The sequence below is a fragment of the Symsagittifera roscoffensis genome, chromosome 3 (assembly GCF_963678635.1).
Source record: "Symsagittifera roscoffensis chromosome 3, txSymRosc1.1, whole genome shotgun sequence".
Classification (NCBI taxonomy): domain Eukaryota; kingdom Metazoa; phylum Xenacoelomorpha; order Acoela; family Convolutidae; genus Symsagittifera; species Symsagittifera roscoffensis.
Genome location: NC_087064.1, coordinates 35,976,789 through 35,994,297, shown reverse-complemented (window position 1 = coordinate 35,994,297; position 17,509 = coordinate 35,976,789). Strand labels below are relative to the sequence as shown.

Genomic DNA, 17,509 nt, shown 5'->3' with positions numbered 1-17,509 from the left:
AAAAAAAATTGAGCTTTAATTAGTTTGGAACGACTTCTAAGACGGAATAAATATCCGCTCTCGCGATAATAGCGCGAAATATATCGCGCTTAGTTGTCTCAAATTGGCCAAAATGGCAATCATTAAAATGGCAACTTTACAAAAAATGATCACAGGTGAAATAGTTTTTCAAATTTAAGCTCAGGACAACAATATCTTTTGAATGATATAGCCGAAATTTGTCCGAAGAAAAAACCCACTTCGAGCAAAAATATTCCGTTATTTTCGTTACAAAAGTTGGAACAATAAACTTGCACCAATAATCTGCTGATTAATTCAAATTTTGAGGCCTCCGCTGCAGCGGCATAAGTGGGCTGGTCAATGGAATTTAAAACAACCTTGACTAATCATTCGTTGCAGTAGTTATAAGTCTCGTCGATTCCCTCTAAGTTTTTGCTTATTAAAGCTAATTTAACGAAGAGCTCCTAATCGTATGTTAATCGTTCATATGTGCTTTGATTTTGAAGCAGCTCAAAAGCTAAGTTAATCATACCGAAACAGAATTGAGGAAGCTGTAAAGAGCAATGCTTAAACAGAACGATCTGGTATTAATTCTCTGTTTTCATTTTGGCCGACTGCCCATGTAGTTTTCAAAAAATAGTCTTTTGATCTGATAATATGTAAAAAATTCTACTTAACGATGTGCATTTAATAATTCTCCCGCATTGTGTGATGGTTTTGGCAATCGTCTGACGGAAAAAAAATTCGTATGAGTGTATTTTGATTTTAACTCTGATGAAGCAAATCAAATTTTGATCGAAAGAATTCGAAGCGGTAAGCAACTACAGTTTCGATTGCACTTCACCTTTGTTTTGACTGCAAGCAAAACAAAAAAAAAATATGTATACTTGGACTTATAATTATTTCTCTACTGTGGGTTTTAGAAAAAATTCAATGGTTATTCAATTGCCACTACCCAATTTCTTGTATTTTTAAGCTCCTAAGATAAACTTAAAATCTTAGAGATTATCGGCCGTTTAAGTCTTTTGATAAGAAAAGTGGCGATCGCCCAAAACGAAAACGAAAAATTTGTACCAACAGTCTCTCGGGGTTGAGAAACGCAAAATTGGTAGACCTCAGTTTTTTGAGCCATAGTTCTATATGATTTTGGGCCGTGGTATTTGAACTTTGCTTTGATTTTCAAAACGCCGCGATTCCGTTTTTTGACCGAAAACCTGGGATCAAAAAGCTTTTATAAGAGTTTCATAACTCGTTATATTGCGGAAATCAAATATGTTTCAAGCAAGTTGGAACAATAAACTTGCACCGATAATCTGCTGATTAATTCAATAAGAGTTTCATAACTCGTTATATTGCGGAAGTCAAATATGTTATCGGTGCAAGTTGGAACAATAAACTTGCACCGATAATCTGCTGATTAATTCAAATTTTGAGGCCTCCGCTGCAGCGGCATAAGTGGGCTGGTCAATGGAATTTAAAACAACCTTGACTAATCATTCGTTGCAGTAGTTATCAGTCTCGTCGATTCCCTCTAAGTTTTTGCTTATTAAAGCTAATTTAACGAAGAGCTCCTAATCGTATGTTAATCGTTCATATGTGCTTTGATTTTGAAGCAGCTCAAAAGCTAAGTTGATCATACCGAAACAGAATTGAGGAAGCTGTAAAGAGCAATGCTTAAACAGAACGGTGTGGTATCAATTCTCTGTTTTCATTTTGGCCGACTGCCCATGTAGTTTTCAAAAAATAGTCTTTTGATCTGATAATATTTAAAAAATTCTACTTAACGATGTGCATTTAATAATTTTCCCGCATTGTGTGATGGTTTTGGCAATCCTCTGACGGAAAAAAAATTCGTATGAGTGTATTTTGATCTTAACTCTGATGAAGCAAATCAAATTTTGATCGAAAGAATTCGAAGCGGTAAGCAACTACAGTTTTGATTGCACTTCACCTTTGTTTTGACTGCAAGCAAAACAAAAAAAATTATGTATACTTGGACTTATAATTATTTCTCTACTGTGGGTTTTAGAAAAAATTCAATGGTTATTCAATTGCCACTACTCGATTTCTTGTATTTTTAAGCTCCTAAGATAAACTTAAAATCTTAGATATTATCGGCCGTTTAAGTCTTTTGATAACAAAAGTAGCGATCGCCCAAAACGAAAACCAAAAATTTGTACCAACAGACTCTCGGGTTCGAGAAACGCAAAATTGGTAGACCTCAGTTTTTTGAGCCATAGTTCTATATGATTTTGGGCCGTGGTATTTGAACTTTGCTTTGATTTTCAAAATGCCGCGATTCCGTTTTTTGACCGAAAACCTGGGATCAAAAAGCTTTTATGAGAGTTTCATAACTCGTTATATTTCTCTGCGGAAGTCAAATATGTTTCAAGCACTAGGAAAGAGAACTTGACCAATGGTATGGACAAGCTTGACTCAAAGTTCATAATCTAGAATCGCTTGTCTATATAATCTAACAAGTCTGCTCGTATCAGAGCGAAGCCCTGAATGTTCCGACTGCCTTGTAAGGTCTATTGAGCAGTAATAACATGAAACAAATTAAATGTAGCAAAATAAAAGGAAAAAAATGAGATTTTTGTGAAAATAATCTACCCACAAAAGGTACAAACTTATAGATTTCGCTCCCATTAACAAATCAATTTGGCAAATAAGCTTCCTTTAACCAATTTAGAACGACTTTTAAGAAGGATTAAATCTCTGCTTACGCTTTAATAGCGCGAAATTTATCGCGCCTTAATTGTCCCAAACTGGCCAAAAATGCAATCTTTAAATCCCCATAACTCTGCAAAAAAGTGATCACAGGTGAAATACTTTTTCAAATTTAAGCTCAGAACAACAATACCTTTCGATTGACTTTTAAAAATTCCGTCAAAAAAGACTAATTAAATTACAAAGTCGAAATTTGTCTGAAGAAAAAACCCACCCGAGCACAAATATTCCGTTATTTTCGTTACGAAATTCTGAACAGAAAATAAGGAAGTTTAAACCAAATTCAACGAACCAATTTGTTCGTTGAAATCAAATGCAAACTCTATTTGACAGTTGAAGCAAATTCTGCAAGTTTTCCCAGGACTCATCAGTTTTTCTTATTTTGATTGTTTTTTTTTGTCTCTGGATTCCGCAGTTTAATTCCAGGTTCCGCAATTTGTATCTAGATTGCGCAATTTGACAGTGAATATGAACACTACTGCTCGTATCAAGGCGAAGCCCTGAATGTTCTGACTGCCTTTTAAGCTCTATGGAGCAGTGATAACATGAAAAAGTTAAAAGTAATTAAAAATTAAATTGAGCTTTTTTTTGTAAAAATTACCTCCCACAAGTCATATAAAGTACAATGTGATAAATGCGGTGATACAAAAGGGCTCGTAGTATTATAAGCTTCTTTTATTTAGTTTGGAACGACTTCTAAGACGGAATAAATCTCCGCTCTCGCGATAATAGCGCGAAATATATCGCGCTTAGTTGTCCCAAATTGGCCAAAATGGCAATCTTTAAAATGGCAACTTTACGAAAAATGATCACAGGTGAAATAATTTTTCAAATTTAAGCTCAGGACAACAATATCTTTTGAATGATATAGCCGAAATTTGTCCGAAGAAAAAACCCACTTCGAGCAAAAATATTCCGTTATTTTTGTTACAAAAGTTGGAACAATAAACTTGCACCGATAATCTGCTGATTAATTCAAATTTTGAGGCCTCCGCTGCAGCGGCATAAGTGGGCTGGTCAATGGAATTTAAAACAACCTTGACTAATCATTCGTTGCAGTAGTTATCAGTCTCGTCGATTCCCTCTAAGTTTTTGCTTATTAAAGCTAATTTAACGAAGAGCTCCTAATCGTATGTTAATCGTTCATATGTGCTTTGATTTTGAAGCAGCTCAAAAGCTAAGTTAATCATACCGAAACAGAATTGAGGAAGCTGTAAAGAGCAATGCTTAAACAGAACGGTGTGGTATTAATTCTCTGTTTTCATTTTGGCCGACTGCCCATGTAGTTTTCAAAAAATAGTCTTTTGATCTGATAATATTTTAAAAATTCTACTTAATGATGTGCATTAAATAATTTTCCCGCATTGTGTGATGGTTTTGGCAATCCTCTGACAGAAAAAAAATTGTATGAGTGTATTTTGAACTTAACTCTGATGAAGCAATACAAATTTTGATCGAAAGAATTCGAAGCGGTAAGAAACTACAGTTTCGATTGTACTTAACCTTTGCTTTGACTGCAAGGAAAACAAAAAAAAATATGTATGTTTTGACTTATAATTATTTCTCTACTGTGGGTTTTAGAAAAAATTCAATGATTATCCAATTGCCACTACCCGATTTCTTGTATTTTTAAGCTACTAAGATTAAACTTAAAATCTTAGAGATTATCGGCCCTTTAAATCTTTTGATAAGAAAAACTGGCGATCGCCCAAAATGAAAACCAAAAATTTGTACCAACAGACTCTCGGGGTCGAGAAACACAAAATTGGTACACCTCAGTTTTTTGAGCCATAATTATATATGATTTTGGGCCGTGGTACTTGAACTTTGCTTTGATTTTCAAAATACCGCGATTCCGTTTTGTGACTGAAAACCTGCGATCAAAAAGCTTTTATAAGAGTTTCATAACTCGTTATATTTCTCTGCGAAGTCAAATATGTTTCAAGCACTAGGAAAGAGCTTGACCAATGGTATGGACAAGCTTGACTCAAAGTTTTATTTGAGTTTCTGAAATTGTTCCAAGCATCAGGCATTTGATATCTAAGGGCTCAAAAGTTAACGATTCATTAGAAATTATCTATGTTTTGGAAAATTTAGCCTATTGATAAACGGATATGAATTTTCAAATCGAATTGAAAGAATAATTTACTTGATTTGTTTTGAAAAAGATAAGAAAGACATTTGTGAGTTATAAGGATTTGAAAAACTTTTTCTTTGAAATTTATTTTCTTAGTTAAAATAATAATAAAAACCAATTAGAAAAAACAAGATAATCAAATCTGAATCAATCAGGAATTCTGAAACTTTAAAGCAAGTTTTTAAATTAAAAGTCCCATTTGCACTTTTGTTCATTACGAGCTTATTTGCTTTCAATTCAAGAAAGTAAAAAAAATAAATTAAACGACTCCAATCAAGAAAAAAGTTGCTTGAGTGTTAACAACTCTTAAAACATTTTCGTTTATAAAACAAAAAGATTTTTAAAAATTGACCATAACCTATATACGCGTCTTCACTAAGTTTAATGGAATTTACAACTATCGGTGACAGGCTGAGCAAATTTTGAAAAATGTAAGCAAGTTGGTCGATTATTTTTTTGGCCAAAATGATGAAATGATTTTCTGAGCTCCTCAAAAAGACAATAGAGACAATTTTTTTCTGAAACTCACTGTATGCAGGCATGGTTTCAAAAATGAAACCGCCAAAAAAGTCAGTTTTTATTATTTTTGGAAAATTTTGATTTATTTGAGCGCAAGTTCACTGTTAAATTTAGTATACTGGGCACCGAAGAAAGAGTCTTTCAGAAAAAAAATTTATAGTCAGTCGGCCGAAAATTATTAGCGTAATTTTATACCAAAGAAGGATATTTTGGGTGCGGGAGGTTTTGACTCCCCGCCCTCTTCTTTTTTCTTTCGCAATGAAAACCAAAATGAAAATTGATAAAAGCTTTTTTTTCGATGCATTAGAGAATAATTGAATCAATTTTTGTTTTACTGATTCTGGTCAGACTGTGAATATTCCTGAGAAGAAACAAACTCGCGCTACAAAACTTACAAACTTCAACACACAGGCGAAACATTTATCTGAAAATAAGTTCTCCTGCTTTACAAAAAAAAGAAATTCTTTTGCTTGATAATATTCGTTTTTACTATTAAGTCAAAAAAAATTATAGTAAGCTGTTTTCTAGTTTTTTTATAATCATCAAAAAATTTTACAATTCAAAGTGAGACCGGTTTGACTGGTGTATCATAATATAGATCAAAATTGTCATCCAAATTGTCAATGACAGATACTTTTAAATGTATTTAAGTTTTTGCGGACAAAAAACTGAATTACACGAGACATGTTGAGTATAGTATGTTTGTCGAACAATCAATGGTGTTGTTACAGAGCCCGATCGGTTTTATTGAAATTTTTTTCCCAGTTTTACACTGTAAATGCTAAACCCCACATAAGTTATGAGATTTTGGCTTACGGTTGGTGTGCAAAATCAAATTTTCGTTTTTTGCAGAAAAAATGGGAAAATAATCCTTTTTTATTGTAAAACCAAAACTGTTATATTTCCTGTTTTTTGATCATTTGCTTAAAAAGAAAAAGGTTTTATGGTGAAATTAGAAAACAAATACTTCTCAAAAAAAATTTTGTTTGGATTCTCAAACCAGACAAGATACTCACGCTCGATGCAAAAAGCTTAATTTGTCTAACATGCAATTCAATACTAAAAAACTTTTTGGATGTGACTTTAACTAAGCTATAGGATTTTCGAGCTTTCATAAAAAATTTCAGTCAAAGTGACTGGAACCACTGGAAGTAAATTTAACGTTTCGACTTCAAAGATAAGCGTTCTGTTTTTAGATAAAAACAATGATATGATGAATTTAATGTTTCAAAACCACTTGCTTACACGTGAATACTCCCATGCTTCAGCTATTTAATCTCATGGTTTTCAGGGCTTCTCTCGAAAAGTTATACAGCTGAAAAGAAGTCATCGATGTGTTCTGTTCTTTCATTGTTTTTGAAATGTCTACAATAAATTTAATGGTACAAATACATTTAACTGAATTCATGCTCAATTTTAACATCTTTTAAGTCTTGATTCGACTGCTTTTGCGTTAAATTTTTCAGAGCGTTTTTTCAGGGTCGAAAAAAAAGTGGTTCAATGTTTTGCTCTTTAGAAAAAAAATATAGTGGAGGCTTACTGTTCATATTGAATCTGCTTAGCTTGCTCATGAAAATAATTGTAAAATTGCAATGAAAATTTGAAAAATTTCAATTAAAAAAAAATTGTTTTTCTGTTGCAGAAAAAACTGGTTGAACCTTCTGTAATACTTGTTCCCGGGTCGAGGTCCTAGATACCTTTCCCAGAATTTTCGGACATATTTTTGGCATGCCCAGACTTTTGTGAACGAATTTAGGCATGTCCAGACTATCGCGACCAAAACTTGGCATTTCCAGACATCCCAGACCACAATGATCCGTCGCGGTTTTCGCGACCAAAACGGAAATGACGCGACCGAAATATTGCTACCCAAATTCAGCCGCAAATTTCGCGACCAACGCGGATGCGGCGCGAACCACAAGGTGCTGACATGAGTGAGGGACCTCGACCCGGGTTGTCTTGTATTTGTCTATTAAACTACTGATAAGTTTACAAAAATTGACTGTCCATTGAGTGTATGTTTTTTTTGCCAAGCTAGCAAAGTAATGGATACTAGCGAGTCTTAAAATTCATCCAAAGCGATTTAAATTGATTTTGAAGACACTTAAATCGATTCAAAATTTTTAAGAAAGGATAGATCGATTTAAATCGATTTGAAATGGATTTAAGTGAGACTCGGATGGATTTTAGTGAGTTTCGGATGCATTTTAGTGAGTCAAAAAATCCATCCAAGTCGATTTACGTCAAATTTTTAGACACTTAAAGCGATCTAAAGTTTTCAAAAAAGATCGATTTAAATCGATTTAAAATCCATTTAAGTTCGTAAAATGTACAATATTAACCGATTTGGATCGATTTAAAATCGATTTAACATCATTTTATATCGATCCGAAACCATTTTTGTCATGCGGGTACTAATTTCCACGTTTTATGAGAGCACAATTTGGTCTTGTAAAACGTATTATTCACAAAATGGATCAAAAATTATATAAGAGTACCTAGGGTATTTTAAATAGGAAGAGTGAGGGTGATGTCGTCATCAGGATGAGGTTAAGTTTTAACTTGAAAAAATAAATTCAATAATGAAAAATATCGACCTCTATCGGCATCTGAGATAATTGTTTGACATCCGAATTTGCTACATAAAATTCTTCAAATGATCCGTTAGTCGGTTCTTTAAAGTTTCAATTTCAGTCACTGCAATTTATTGAAAAAACCACCCTTTTTGACCATCTTTAAGAGTATCGGTCAACTGAAAAATCAACTTGATTGATTTTAAACGTTTATCTGAAAACAAGTTCTCCTGCTTTCCAAAAAAGAAATTCTATTACTTGATAATTTTCGTTTTTAACATTAATTAAATAAACCGCTATAGTAAGCTGATTTCTAGTTTTTTTTAATGAATTTAATAATCATCAAAAAAATTCACAACTCAAAGAGAGACCGGTTTGTCTGATGTATCATAATATAAATCAAAATTGTCATCGGAAACCAAATTGTCAATGACAGATACTTTTAAATGTCTTTAAGTTTTTGCGGACAAAAAATTAAATTACAAGACACATGTTGAGTATAGTATTTTTGTTGCACAATCAATGGTGTTGTTACAGAGCCCGATCAGTTTTATCGAGATTTTTCCCAACTTTTTCACTGTATATGCTAAATCCCACATAAGTTTGAATTTTTGGCTTACGGTTGGTGTGCAAAATCAAATTTTCCGTTTTTGCAAAAAAAAAATGGGAAAATAGTTCTTTTTATTATAATACCAAAACTGTTTTAATTCCTATTTTTTTTAATCGTTTGCTTAAAAAGACCTTGATGAAATTAGAAAACAGTTACTTCTCAAAAATATTTTTGTTTGGATTCTCAAACCAGACCAGATACTCACGCTCGATGCAAAAGGCTCAATTTGTCTAACATGCAAATAAATACTAAAAAAAATTGTTGGATGTGACTTTAATTATGCTATAGGATTTTCGAGCTTTCAAAAAAAATTCAATCAAAGTGACTGAAACAACTGAAAGTGAACTTATTGTTTCGCATTCAAAGATAAGCGTTCTGTATTCAGATAAAAATCATGATATGATGGATTTATTGTTTCAAAACCACTTGCTTACACGTGAATACTCCCATGCTTCAGCTATTTAATCTCAAGGTTTTAAGGGCTTCTCTCGAAGAGTTATAAAGCTCAAAAGAAGTCTTCGATATGTTCTGTTCTTTTAATGTTTTTGTAATGTCTACAATAAATTTAATGGTACAAATACATTTAACTGAATTCATGCTAAAATTTAAGATCTTTTCATTCTTGATTCGATCGTTTTGCGTAAAATTTTCAGAGCGTTTTGTCAGTGTTAAGAAAAAGGTGGTTGAATGTTTTGATCTTTAGAAAAAAATAAAGTGAAGGTTCACTGTTCATATTGAATCTGCCAAACTTGCTCATGAAAATACTTGTGAAAATGCAGTGAAAATTTGAAAAATTTTAATTAAAATAATCATTTTTCTGTTGCAAGAATACCTGGTTGAACCTTCTGTATTACTTGTTCCCGGGTCGAGGTCCTAGACACCTTTCCCAGAATTTTGGGACATATTTTTGACTTTTGTGAACGAATTTAGGCATGTCCAGACTTTCGCGACCAAAACTTGGCGTTTCCGGACTTTCCAGACCACAATGATCCGTCGCGACTTTCGCGACCAAAACGGAGATGGCGCGACCGAAATATTGCGACCCAAATTCAGCCGCAAATTTCGCGACCAACGCGGATGCCGCGCGAACCACAAAGTGTGGACATTAGTTAGGGACCTCGACCCGAGTTGTCTTGTATTTGTCTATTAATTAGACTAGTGAAAAGTATACGAAAAAATTGACTGTCTTTAAATTGCAAATGTTTTAATTTTTCTTGCTTCATTTGATAGTTGTGACGGAATTGCCTAGGAGTCAAACTAGAACGCCATTAGGATATGATTTCGCAATTCGTTCTTCGCCAAAAAAATCTTGCAGTAAACAACACTTCTAAGTAAGCTTCTTTAAGTTTATTTAGTGCAGTTTAGTTTGTTTAAAATGGCTACAGTAGTTCAAAGTTGCATTGAAAAAAGGAAGCAAAAAACTAAGTTAAGATTTACATCACACGTTGCGGTGATGATAACCGAACCGTGAATCGAAAAAGCGTATGTCAATCGATTGCAAAGACAGTTATATTCTCAGCACCTTCTCGAAATAAAACTGAGAGAGAATCACGAAAGCCGCTGACCCCACACTAAGCGTACCACTCGTGAACCAATCTGAAGCCAATTGTGACTTCAACTGCAGCAGTGGGTCTCCAAGGGGGATCCACAGAGAAGGAAAAATGATAGCAGCTTGCGTTTCCTGGGGCGAAAAACGGAAAAAGCTGGTTCAATTTTTAATTTTAGTTCCAATCATTTTATAACATATTAGTGTTCAGATCAGTTGCCAACTTCAGGCGAAGAAAATCAATAAGTAAAATTAAAGTTTGAATAAATTGTTCACAAAAAGTTGAACAAAAAATACAATGAGAGATGCTACAAAGTTTTTTCAAATTTGATCGCGCAAAAAAGTGCAAACACATATTGGAAAATAGTTACAATAGTTTTTTGTCATGTGAAAAATCACCAGTTGATGAAAACGCTACAAAATTGGATCCAAGATAAGTATCGATCTCATTTCTTCTGTTCTCAAAATCTCATTTTATTATCATCATGGTTCATTTTTTTCTGTTTAGATCATTCAGTATCTTCACCGAACGTATGAACGAACAAACGAAGCTCACGACTCGTCAATGGCGCCAAATAATATTTATATTATATACAATTACAATATAATAATATAGAGATTTTATTAAAGAACGATGTCGAGACTAGCTTTAACAAGGGGCCAAGCGCTCCACGAAATTTTTTCCAAAACGGTTGTTTTTGTTTTCAATAGATGGAGCAACTGGGTTTTTAAGCGAAAGTTTTTAAGAATTAATGAAAAAGTTATTCTTTTTTAGTGTCGGACACAACGAGCTCAACTTCAAGCGCCACAACCAGGTTAGTTTTATTTGTCCCATCTTTTATTGTTCCGACTTTCGGTACGAAAGTAAGGGAATATTTGTGCTCGGGGTGGGTTTTTTTTTTTCTTCAGACAAATTTCGACTTTTTAACTAGCTATATTTGACGGACTTTTTTATATCATTCGAAAGGTATTGTTATCCTGAGCTCAAATTTGAAAAGATATTTCACCTGTGATCATTTTTCGTAAAGTTATGGGGGTTTACAGATTGCCATTTTGGCCAATTTGGGACAATTAACGCGCGATATATTTCGCGCTATTAACGCGTAAGCTGAGATTTAATCCGTCTTAAAATTGTTCCAAATTGTTTGAAAGAAGCTTATTTGCCATAATTGATTTGTTAAAAGGAGCTAAATCTATCTTTTTGTACTTTATATGGCGTGTGGGGAGATGATTTTCATAAAAACTTTCAAATTTTAGAAGAAAAAAATTTCATTTTATTTTATTACATTTAATTTTTTGATGTTATTACTGCTCCGTAAAACCTTAAAAGGCAGTCGGAACATTCAGGGCTTCGCCCTGAAACGAGCAGTCTTGTTTATCTTTATTGACCAGGATAATTTAAATAAACACATCATATAGTTCCGGTTCACATTATTCGGAACTTACGTAGTACAATTATGCAGTTTAAAAAAAACAAATGTATAGCAAACCGGCTACAAAATAAATAAGAATCATTCCACGTGCTCAAAGAAATTAGAGCTTCTCTGAGCAATAAAAGTCCAGATGTGGAAAAAAACACCGGAAAATCTCATATATAGCTTTTGATTCCCATGGCGTTCACTTGCTTTAAGCAATACAATTCGTATTTGAAATAATCAAGAAAATCTGGAATCATTTCCCGCTGTACAACTCGAAAATTATGCTCGTATCAGAGTGAAGCCCTGAATGCTCTGACTGCTTTTTAGTTTTTTCAATATGCGTTTTTATAAAAATAATAATAATAATATAATAATGACTTAATAAAAATCAACCCCCCACATGCTATGTAAAGTAAAAAAAATAATGTACTTTGCATATGGCAAAGTATTATTAGTTCAATTAAAACTCAGTTCAATTTGAAACGATTTCTAACACGCATTAAGACTCGCTCAAAGCTCCGTAATAATAGGATGAAACATAGTGCGCGTTAATTGTCTCACATTGGGAATTTTTAAACCTCTATAATTTTTCAAAAATTGATCACAAGTGAAATACATTTTTTTTTCAATTTGAGCTCAAGACACTAATAAGTTTCAGATGGTATAAAATAATCCGTGAAAATTGGCCAGTGAAAGGGTCGGATCTTGTCTGCAAAAAAACCAGCCCGAGCACAAATATTCCATCACTTTCTTCAAAAGTCGGAACAAAAACTCAATCTAACAACTTTTCAACACCCGCTCCCCGTCAAAATACAGTATGAAAAGTTTTGATATAATATTCGCTTAGTGCCTTACTATTTGGACCAATTACGGTTATCCTCAAAATCGAGTTGAAATAAATTTGAGCTCGGATTGACTAAACTCATAATCAGAGGAAACTGAATAAATAAGCACGCAGTAAGAAGTTTATATTAGCCAAACCGGCAGCATATTTTCTTATTTTACGAAATTAATCACAAACGATTTTTATTCCTTTCAGGCTCAGAATTTCAGCATCTAAATTGTCATACTTTAAAGAGCAAAAATTTTCATTATTTTCTCCACTCCGGATTTAAACATAAAACTTCTGATAAAATCTAAGCCAAAATTGTATATACAATTTTTTTACTCACTTGAATTTAAATGTTATTTGTAAATCAAAATTTTTTTTTTCAAAACGTTCATTTGCGGCTCTAATACATTTTTTAGTGTTTAATTAATTCATGCTTATTTTTGCGGCAACTCCATGAAAAATCACGATAAATATTTGTTAAATTACTACTCTACTCTTGGAATTTTTTTGATTCAAAAGATTTAGAATCAGGGCTGTTGAAACTACTTGAATATTATTTTCTTTAAAATGATCATATTTTGTTTGTGAATAAATTAAGGATTGCTGCTACAAACTCATTCAACTAAGTGGTTTCTCAAATAATTTTGCCTGACAACAATGCTGTTAAGATCCTATTTTAGAAAAGTTTTAATGCTGCATAAAAAAACGTTTTTGGGCACTTTTTGAAAAAATTTTACATAAAAATCTCAAGTTTTGTGAATAATGAGGCTGACGGTACCTTTAACTTTTTAATGATGCTAGGGTTGGTCATCCAAAAAAACACGATATCGTAAAACAGTAGCAAAGGTTGGCTCTTTGAAAAAACTTAGCAACCAGAGTCGAGAAAAGAAGCGTAAGCTTCCATCCCCCTTCGCACACTACGGGTAACATCATATAATTTTTTCTATAGAAATGCACAAAATTGCGTAGTTTTTAGGGAAAAATACTTTCACCGAGGACAAGATAAGGCTCTGAGTGATGTTTCAGTTTTGATTTTCTGCAAGCAATATAAAAAGATTAAAAAGCAATTTCATCAAATTTGAGTGCAAAAAGAGTTGTTTGATTTTTTGCATGCAATAAAAAGTTTCAAAACTATACGTCGAAGTTGGTTGAGTATATTATTTTTTGAAATACTTTTTTGTCGTGCTCTGAGCTGCAGAGAAAACGAGTTTCACCTCGATTACAGAAAAATGAGTTTTGTCACTGGTTGACCACAGTAAAAAAAAATTCTTATCAATTCTTTTTATTTGGCAACTCAAACTTTTTCTCTTTATACGCAATGTTATTAAAATAGGTAGGCAAATTCACACCCATGAAACACACCGCTAGATTTTTCTATAGCCCAATATATAAGAACACATCCAATTTTAGTTGCCTGTTTAATGGCCAGAAGTTGCATAAATTCTTAGATCAATCGAATAGTTTCAGGATCTTGATTCACTTTCTTTTTCGAGATAATCATTTTTGAGGAGACTTTTTCCTCATTAAATATTTTCAAAAAATGATTTGTGTAAGATATCTTTCGAGATTTAACTGCGACTTGCGAGCAGTTTGAAGCTGTTAATTTGATTTAAAAACGGCTGGAAGAATCTTAGTTATCGTGAGTAAAGAAAAAATTAAATTTTGAGCTTCCTATCCGATTTCTCCGACTAAGGGCAAACTGGAAATTGATACTATAATTTTTCAAAAGATGTGGCAAGCATCATTTTGCTACATCTATCTGAAAAAAAGCCAACAGGGCGCCCAGTCTGACAGTTTTTAGGAGGATATACTGATGCGAAAGGTACTGCATAATTTTAAATTTATATCAAAATTTAGAAAAAAATGGACCTTTCTCAAATCCATGCATCAATTAGTATTAAAAGCACAAAAAAGTTTTAATTGGAAGCGCAGTTCGATTAATTTCTAAAATTTTGAAAACACGTTAAAAACACTGTTCGATTATTTTCTAAAACGTATTATAGACATGGTCGTTTTGAAGAAATAGAACAAAGGCCAAAAAATGGTCAAAAAGTCAACTATTCGACAGCTCACAAATCCATTGCGGGTTCCTCTGCAAAAAAAATCTCGACTGTTTTACGTTCGATTGGTTTCCCAAACTCAAAGTAATTATGATCGCTCGCGGAATTCGAACGAAGTCCAAGAAATGGGTCATAAGGACATTTAATAGACAATTTCCAAGTCAATGGCAGATTTCTTTCACAACTGGCCAAACCAGTTTATGCAAGGAACTCGCCAAAAACTTGCTCTTTCCACTGAACCCTTAATCACATATTCCAAAACGGCAAAAATTTTAAAATATGGCTATTCAGTTTAGAAAAATTTGTTTTACAAAATAAGAGCGCAGAAAAAATTTGCAGCACCTGTTCTTTCGAGTGCACCTTTAATCTCAGATTTGGCAGAGTAGTTATTGTTAAAAGTCTAAAAATTTCCAAATAACAGGCAAATCATTATAATTGGACATTTTCTACAGCCATAGGTTTTTCGTTTAATAATTTACACACAATAGCTTGCGCTGAAATATTCGCTGCTGTTTTGACTGAATCCTTAATCTCACCTTGCATTGGGTATTTTGGAGAAAAAAAAACAAAAGTGTCCAAAAATGGGTTTTTAACAAAAATTGGGGCGTAGCTCTTATGGAGTCAACATTGCTACCATTTTGTCGGTTGAATCCTTAATCTCAAACTTCTAATCTCAAGAATGTTCCGACCACAGTCTTAAATAAATACAACAAAGTTTTTTCAAATTATTGTCGTTTTTTTTTTGGCGTGGTGTGATAAAAGAAGCTGCGCAAAAAACTGGAGATTAAGTATATTTGACAGTCATAGTAAAATAAGCAAATAAAAAACAATTTTTTTTCAGAAGTTTTGAAGTTTTTTGAATTTTTGACAATTCTGATTCCAAAAAAGCGCTTAAAGACTCAAAGTAAGCTAACGCTACTCAAGTTAAAACTAATTTTTTAATTTTCAAATTAAGCTATTGTAAGCTTTTAAGCAGTTAATAAAAGACTGCTCGCTCTCTTTATAAATCGAAACTAAAAAAATTTGATTTTTTTAAAGCGGTTCAAAACACGACTGTAACGGCTTTAATATGATGTATCACTCAACCCAGTCCGATGATTATTTGTGGTTCCTGATTTTGCGTGGAAAATAAAAAGCAAAACAAACTAAAACACAGCCGAATACAAAGTTTCTCCCCATTTTCAATGGTAAGAACAATTAGGGCTTAACCGATTCTGCAAAAAGATCCCCACCACGCTACCTGTTCTTTCGATTGAACTTTTGATCTCAGATTTAATCGTTTTTCTTTTAATAGTAGTTTTCCAGAATGGAGAAAAAGAAACGGTTGCATTCATCCTTCTTCCCCCGCACGTGCTACGGGCGATACATACAAAAACCTTCCATGAGAAACGCTTTCATCTTTTATTCCGCCAAACACTGAGGGCAGCTTTGAATTGTGTTTGATTTTTTGCGAGAAATAGCAAGTTTTAAAACTAAAATTCAAATTTGGTCAAGAAAAGTATCATTTTATCTCTACTGTTTGCCCAAAGTTTTGGAATAAATCCGACAGTTTTCAAGCATGTTTTTGGTCAGAGTTTTGAATAAATTATAGCAGCCTCAAATGAGATTTTAAATAAATTTAGGGTCTTGACTGACCTTTTTTTTGCTATGAATATTTTTGAAGAGAAATTTCCTTATAAAATTATCTCCAAAAATAGATTCTTGTAAAATCTCTCTGGACAATTAAATGTAATTTAAAGCTGCAAATGTTATCGAAAAAGTTGTCCCAAAAACTTGTTTTTTTTAAATATCTCTACAATATTTAACTGCAACTTGTACCAATTGCTGCTAAAAATAATTAAAATTACAAACTACTAACCGTTTTTTCTGTGTAATCCGATTTACCTTTTTGCTAGTGTGAGCAGTTTTCAATTGCTAATTCTAATTTAAAAATCTCTTTTACAAAGAGTATCAAAAACGTCAAATATTGGACAGTTCCCAAGACTTTTACGGATAACTTAACAGTTTTTTCGATTGAACTCTTAACTTAAGGTTTGCATAGAAGTTTTTTTTACTTAGAACTGTTTTAAAAAAAGATTATTAATTCCCCCACTGAAATTTGTTGAAGGCCGTAGAACGTCGAGTAAGGTAAAAAGAGACTGTTGGAAATTGCGGGCTCCCAGGAGCGCAGGCAGGTTTTCCATTGTTGCATTTTTAAAAATCGGTAAGGTACTTGTTTGGAAGAAAACATTATGTATGCTTGTGTAATCATCAATTTTGTTTGAAACTAAAATGAAAAGCAATTGAATAACTCCTGCGATACAAAATGAAACATTTTTGCACTACAGAGCGTTGCACCACTTGCGATACAAAATAGAGAGACTATGATCACGAACAAATGAAACAACACAAAGAAAATTTTTTATAAAAATCTAAAAAAACTAAATAAAAACTCAATAAATCCAAAAAACGGAACTCATTTTCCAGCAAGAATTGAAATTTTACAAAGAATATTCAAAATGCTAGAAAAAATCTAAATTCCAAAAAATTTGACTAACATTTTCAGTTTGCAAAAAGAGAGGCACCGACTGGAATCGAGCGCTGAGCCTTTGTCGTCGCAAGCAAAGTTGTTACCACTGCACCAAAAGCGCGACGTAATTTTGAACTTGGGATTCTAATCATCATTTTACACAAAATAGACTGGAAAGCAAGTAAACCAAAATTAATTGAAACTTATTGAAAAATATTCAAAAAAACGGCGCAAAAACTCATCATTTTGATTTCTTTTCCTCTAAAAGCAAAGTAAGATGAAAGCCACCTGACACTAAAAAAGTAGCAAAAATGATTTGAGCCAGGCAATTAAAAAGTATTTAGAAGAACGATATTTTTTGATAACTGAATTTTTTTAATGAACTTAAGTTTAAAATTTTTTAAAGAGTCCTTGTGGGGTTTTGAAGTCTTTTTGTAGTCTTTTAAATTTCTCAAAAACTGCATAGAGAGCACCAACGACAAATCAATTTTGACTACATATGATTAAATATAATAATATATAGTCATTGTAGCTAGTTCGTTAGTTAATAGAACTTCAGTTTAATCATCACATAC

At 32.8% G+C, this 17,509-nt stretch overlaps 1 protein-coding gene across 4 annotated transcripts in view; it reads right to left on the bottom strand.

Annotated features, from left to right (window-relative positions):
• Positions 1–17,509, bottom strand: part of LOC134842571 (echinoderm microtubule-associated protein-like 2) — a 242,525-nt gene that overhangs the window by 135,842 nt on the left and 89,174 nt on the right. The gene's annotated exons all lie outside the window — the stretch shown is intronic.